The sequence below is a fragment of the Micropterus salmoides genome, unplaced genomic scaffold (genome assembly GCF_014851395.1).
Source record: "Micropterus salmoides isolate LMB-PRFRI ecotype aquatic unplaced genomic scaffold, ASM1485139v1 Ms_hic_scaffold_1, whole genome shotgun sequence".
Lineage (NCBI taxonomy): Eukaryota > Metazoa > Chordata > Actinopteri > Centrarchiformes > Centrarchidae > Micropterus > Micropterus salmoides.
In genome coordinates this window covers 42,129,414-42,136,595 of record NW_024040040.1, presented here as the reverse complement: position 1 = coordinate 42,136,595, position 7,182 = coordinate 42,129,414, and positions in this window count along the sequence as shown.

The window sequence follows — 7,182 nt, the reverse complement described above, 5'->3', positions numbered from 1 at the left end:
ACGTCAGAAAACAAAGGTAATGCATGTTATATATAACAGCCAAGAGATTTAATCATTTTTTAATAACACCTCAGCTTATACTGAAGCACCTGTTGGCATCACTTCTTTTTTTTCTATTCTAATCAGAGCTCATGGGGTGTCTCTTGACTGCTATGACTAACACTTTCACTGTCACAGAAGCAACAGAGAGTTTGTGAACGGGCGCACGATTTCCTTTGTCTACGATAATTGGGTTGTTAATAGTGAGGGTTTCTGACAGACTTCATTCATAATGGCACACATTTCCTGTAGAGTATGACTCATGTGCTCTACCAGAGCGAGCGGGAGAGAGAAGAGCACCTCATCTCCCATCCTACATTGTGAGGGTGAGCTCATCTTGAGTCATAATATTAGTGCCTCGACACGATGAAGCATAGGTCATATTTCCCGCACCCCCTCCTCGCTCTGTGTGAGTGGCACAGGTGTTCTGCAAGTCAAAAGTTAGTCTCAAGTCAAGACCGAGGAGTCCACAGTCAAGTCCCGAGTTAAGGACCTGGGAATGAGACTGGGTTTTGAAACCTAAACGAGTCATTGTGGGTTCTCCACCAAATTTAATACCATTTGAAACAGTTACAGTAACAGCAAGAAAACTATCTTAAACCTTGTTAAAACTTTATGGCATTAATGGTTTGAAGACCAGTTTATTACAACTTGGGTCTTACTTTTGGCTATGATTACTGTAGTAATAGAAATGTAGATTCTTTTAAGAATAATTCTAATATTGATTATTATCATAACCAATAATTTGGATTGGTTATGATAATATTGAACACATAAAGTGAAATGCCGAGATCTGGGAACATGGCAACATCGCTAAAAATAAGTCAGACAGGGAGGGACAAATGAGCAGCCAGATGAGGGAATGCAAAAAATATTACACAGTCTGTTGTAAACATCCATCAACTGGTTCAATTTTGCCTGGAGTGTGCACATAGTTATTAGCACCACTGCTGCTGCAGAAATTTTGGATTTTACCTCTTAATAAAAGCGTTTAGGTAATCTGTCTTAATTTGTGCCTCATTTGCAATAATCTGGCTGCTGATGCTTGTTGCCGTAGTCCCAGATCTCAGCAACTAAAGGTTAGGTCACACTACACGATATTAAGCGATCAATCGGCGGTCACCAGTTGTTATGTGTGAACTACTCAACGATAAACCACAACGGCTCCCCGACACATCACTGATACATCGCAGATGCCAGCCAGATAGGCTATCTAGCATGCCAAATATCTGGAGGAGTTGGCCGACTTGACACTAAACACTTTTTACTCACCTCCAGCTCTCTCTGTAGCACAGACAATCCCTGCTACCTGCGTGTGCTAATCAAGGGTGTCACTTTGTGTTGAAAAGTGGTGGGGACATAAGGGCTCAGTTTAGGGGTGTGAGGATACGCTTAGCTCACAAGATGTGAAGATGCACAATATAGGGGTCACAAGAACAGGATGAGAAGATACTTTAACACTATTTTAAAGAAATATTCAATGCTGAGAGATGTGTGGGTGGTCTGGGGGTCCTCCCCCCGAAAATTTGGAGCATTAAACACTTAATTTCCGGCATTCTGGAGAAATGTTCTGCACCAATTTTTGGTGGAAATGTTTTTATTTATGGGCTTTAAAGTTAAACACAAAATTCAGGTGGCAGATGACAATTCAAAATTGAAAAATATAATTGAATATAATGCAATAATTAGTAGCTTGTTTTTTTAGCTCTTTTTTGGCAATGCACATTAATCTCTTGTATATTTACATTGCTCGTTTTGTTTTAGTGCAAATAAACCTTTCTCAAGGTTGGTTGTCAGAAAATTTTCTTACAAATGCTTTCAAAAAGTGATGGGGACAAAATCAGCTATTTCAAAAAGTGGTGGGGACTAGTCCCCAGCGTCCCCAGTGTAAATGACACCTATGGTGCTAGTCCATTCTTTCACCCCATTCATTTCTCGGTCTCTTAGCAAAAACATTATCACAACTGCTACAGTGCTGTAGTGTAAGGAACACCACAGTGGTACAAATGTAAGAAAAGAGAAGTGAAAGGGAAACGATGAGAGACATGGTGGTTGTGGTTTTCAATAGAAGATTCACAGAAGTGAACGAATATTTCGGTAACATTCAACCTTACTGTCTGAACTACATTAGCCTCAATATACTGCTCTTTGTTTTGGTTCTTGCAATTGCAAGTTTAGTATTTGTATTCAAATTGTTTCTGCCTTCCATCTATCTGCTCTGGACTGGCAAATGAAACATTTCATCCAGAAAATTGAAGAGCGAATCCCCTTCACAGTAACCCCCTTCAGACACTCACATTTTTTAACCTTTAGAGTTTGGAGAAGTTTAAAGACAAAAGTCCAAGTTAAGTCACATGTCACTGGTGTGAAGTCGAGTTGCTTCTTTGATTCTTTACAACTGAGCCTGAGGACATTGCGTTACTTGTCACTACGTGACTTGAGTCCTACCCAAATTCATGTGACTTTGTCCTTTGTCCTGTCTTTATCTGTGCCAGAATGTTGTATTTATGTGCTGTGAGATGTTACATAACTTTTAACTCATTAACCGGGCTTAAATGATAGTAGTCATCTAGTGAACCATTAGGTTACTGACTTCATACCATATATTGTGTGATTTGTATATTTATTTATGTATTTAGTTGTTTTATTTGTTGCAATTCGTGGACAGAACCTGTAGGCGGACACAGTGTGGTAATGTTCTCCAGCTCCAGCATGAGTGTTTAATGCCTGTGGGGGTTGAAAGTAAGAGAAAAATAAGACTTGGGTCAAAAGGCAGCTTTGAAACATGTGCATGATAACAGCAAACCAGACTCAGTGGATACATTTAATAACTGGAAATAAATTACAATGAAATTACAGGTCAAACAGTGTCTGTTGAGCACCAAAAATAGATAGATCTGTAGATCGGTCTTGAAAAAAACATTGTCAACGCTTTAACAGTAGCTGCCATAGTCTTGACTTTTCTCAGGACATGCACGTTAAGTGGATAAAAACTATGACGCTCAGATTATATGCATGATGCACGAGTGTTTTCTCAGAGATCAAAACAGGAGTGCAGCAGAGGGGGAATTAATCCCTCCGTTCCTCCGTTGAGCCCCCTGTTCGCAAAAACCTTTGGATGTCTGCCCCATGACTTCCCTGAGTCCAGGTCGCCAAGCAACCAGTCCACCATCATGCATCACTATCTCTGCTTAGATGTCATGGTTGCCGGGGCAACCATATGACCACGACACCATGACTCTTTGCCACTATTAACCATCTGTAAGCGTGTTTTTCACTTACAGTACAAGCAGCAGCAGTGACGGCATGCAATGTCACCCCCCCCCCCCCCCCTCCTTCATTCTGAAGAACAGCATCAATTTGAGCATTTAATAGTTGATAAAAAAAGGGATCAAATAGGAGTCAGGTTGGTAGTGATAGTAAGAATGCCTGCCTGTGATTTCTTTAAAATAGGGCTTTCCTCTAGACAGCCACAATGCAGCTCCTACAGTAAAAGGATTCTCAATGGCAACAATCCAAAGATGATCCCCGGCTGAAAAAGCAAATGATTAATACCCCTGACATAAATCAACTGTAGATTGCATCTGCCAAAACCCAAGAACTGTGGTAATCTCGACCAGCGAATCAGCAACCAAACCGTGGGATAGTGCTTTATTTAGATTGCTTTATTTAGATTAGGTCAGATTCATGCAGCAGGACTCAACTCCAAGGGGTATCATTCATTACCGTCACACTGTAGCCCCTGCCCAACGCAGTTAACAAATTTGAAAGTAACACAATCATAATCACAAGACAAGAGTAACCCTCACACGTCCTGTCACCACTCTCCTCTCACACTGAGCCTCAAGGAGTCATGACCTCTCAACTTCAACCGCCCCAAGGCAGAAGCTGCCCTTCTTCTGAAGAGCAAACACATGCCAATAATCACAACCACAATGGGAGCGTGTTTTCCCGCTGAGATAGATGTGACAATAAGCAGCAAAAAAAAAGGTTGGGGGGAGAAAATGCTGACAGTGTTTAAGATCTCCAACAAAGCCAACACTGTTGAGGTCAGACTGTCTGCACATGCACAGTTTGCTTTCATTTACACTCTCTCATTAACTATTCATAGTTTTGGACCGTTCCAGCAATTTATGTCTGACAACCAGAAATTAGATTATCAGTGTGATATGGCTAGAATTTGTCAGAGAGAAATCAGTGGCTGATCTTTGGAGTACAACATCTAAATAGGATGCCTGGGATAAATCCTTTTGTTCAAGCTCTTTCATAAGAGCATCCAAACGAGCTAACCGGCGTGTTCGGCAGATAATAATCTGTATAAGTCAAAGACTTTTGTTGAGTTCCCTGGAGGGAGTGAAATACTGATGGTGAGGACTGTTACGCGATGATCTGTCTCGATCTCTTCCCTCGACAAAGATAATCCGTCTAGTTCAATGTGTACTGTGCCTGGGAGCCTCAGTCTGCAGCCTGGCAGTGGCACACTGGGGCAGAGCTGCAGGGAAGTAGGTAAAGGACAGAGAGGAATCAGTGCTCACTACGTCTGGCAGAGCCAAGGGCGAGCTGCCGACTGGGAAGCAGGCCCAGAATATGTGTACAGATAGAAAACAATCTGCAGGATTTTTCCCCACACAGTAAGCAGGAAATTGGGGTGATTGTGTGGTGTCTCTACCGGTAAGAGACGGCAAATGCTTTTTTAAGAGAAAGGAGGATTAATTCAGTCTGGGTGTGCTATTAATACTTCGTCTGGAGGTTCACCCTAAAGACAGCAACACTGGGCTGCCAGAGTCCTTCCAAGAATTGCATATGGAGTCTATAAGGGTGATGCGATTAGTTGAGTAAGCAGTTAATCGATTAATACTGGACTGACTGACAACTATTCTGGGGTGTGCATTACCATAAGGGTAAAAATGTGGAGGGAACCTCAAGTTGAGTATCATAATTTTTTATGAAGGAACAATAAATAAACCAGAGCACTCTTATTGCGCAAACACTTTTGTTAAAATCCCAAATATGACAGAGTCTATCTTGCTTTCCAGTTTAATGTCAATTTAACTAGAGTGCTTTGCTTAGTCTATAAGAACAGCTAAGGCAACATATTTTAAATTTTCACAGCAGGAACTCATGAGAAACAGGAAGACACATCTGTGTTCAGGCTATTTCATTACATTTCAGCTTGACTATGGTGCTGCTAGTTTGGTTAATAAAATGTTATTGTTTCATGAGAGCTGGGAGAACATTTTTTTTCTGCTTCAAAAAGAAGGCAGAAAAGAAAAAAAGCTTAAAACATTCAGTATTATCACAGTATATTATTTTTTTAATGTGAGAATTTCCAGCCTTTCTTTTATTCATATCACTGTAAACTGAACAACACGAGGTTTTAAAATGTTTCCGGCCAAAACACGCAATTTAAATATGTCCCCTTGGGCTCTGGGTACTGAAACCTTTTTGAATACTATCTCGCTAGCATCAAGAATTTGAAACTAGTATTAAATACAGTATTAAGGGGTTGGGTTTTGGTCAGGCTTTTAGTTTTGTTTACTCATCATTGATCACTTAGCTCCTGAAGCTATTTCTAAATAATAATTTAGCTCATTTCAATCTAATATTTAATTCTATTTGGACAAGGATCTTTTTACGGGTGCTTTTCTTAATTTTCTGATGTACATAATACTGTAATAGTTCACCAACCATGTCTGTGAGCAGCCATTAAATCACCAAACCTCTAGAACCAAATATTTCATGACCAATAAAATTTCGCTGAGACACTTGCCCTTTGACCGTGTGAAAAAGTCAAATATAAATGGAAAGTGGTTCTGTGGTGCAAAATTCTTTAAACTAAGGTTTTAGAGTATTACTTTGGCAAATAAATGCGTTTTGGTACAAAAACGCATTTATTTGTATATTTGTATATTTATAAATAAATCTATACCCAGCCCTACTTGCTAAACTTTCTTGACATTAAACACTACAAGATTAATAAACTATTCAAATAATCTATAGATTAATAGACAACGCATTAGTTTCACCCTATTATTGTGTGCTTAAAATGTTGTATAACAGTGTAAGATAGTGTTATAGTACTCGAGACCGGTTTTGGTCTCGAGACCGGTCTTAAGACCACTTTTTGATGGTCTTGGTCTCGTCTCGGACTCGACCGCATTTGTACTCAGTCTTGTCTAGGTCTCAGACATTGGGGATTTTATTTGGGATTTTATTACAAGAACAGTCAAGACCATAACTTTGGGAATATCAATAAATTGCTTTTGCATTGTCTGATATATTTGTAAAACTTATTACTTTAAATGCAACCAATAACCCAAATTAATAAGCGTGGAAAAGAGTGTTGAATAAAGATGCTTATGTTGATTTCAGCTCTTAGTGTTTTTATGTGGGTGTTTTAATGAGAATGTGGATCTTTCAGATCAATTTGAGAAGTATCTATGATCTCGTTCTACATTTTATTGTGTGTCATGTAATGTGGGGAACTGGTCTTGGTCTCGACTTGGTCTAAGTCCCCAAGAGTCTTGGTCTTGGTCTCGATAAACTCTGGTCTTGGTCTTGACATGGTCTCAGTTTGGGCGGTTTTGACTACAACACTAGTGTAAGAGTCTCTTTCTTTCACAACACAATAACTACTAATGTGATTTTTTTGTACTGTTGCTTATAATCCTTCAAAATCCCTTTTTTTAAACTACTACGAGTACTACATACCGTTTTGTGCTACGTCCCAAACAGCGCTGGCGTCCAGGCAGCCAGTTAGTTTTGAATGTTTATCTGAGGCTGTGCTGCTTACACCACAGAGGCAGCATGGGAGTCTGGCACAGACACAATGCTGTGAGCTGAAACTGTGACCGTGACGTCATGCGGGTGGCCTTTCCTATGTTGTCAGCACTTTTTTACCCTTCCCCCTCCTCCTCCCCTTCTTTGCCCTACAGCTGCACATCACACACTGACCTCTGGCCATCTTCCGTGAGGACCAGGAGGTGCGGGCTCGACCAGGAGCCGTGCACACAGGTCAGGGGAGAGAGGCGCAAAAGCAATGGGGGGGGACGGGACGATAGGAGCCGCGGCTTTAAGGGGGGATGGTGGTAAAGTCAGTTAACCTCTCTCCTCTGCAGACTGACTGATCAGCGCCATGACAAT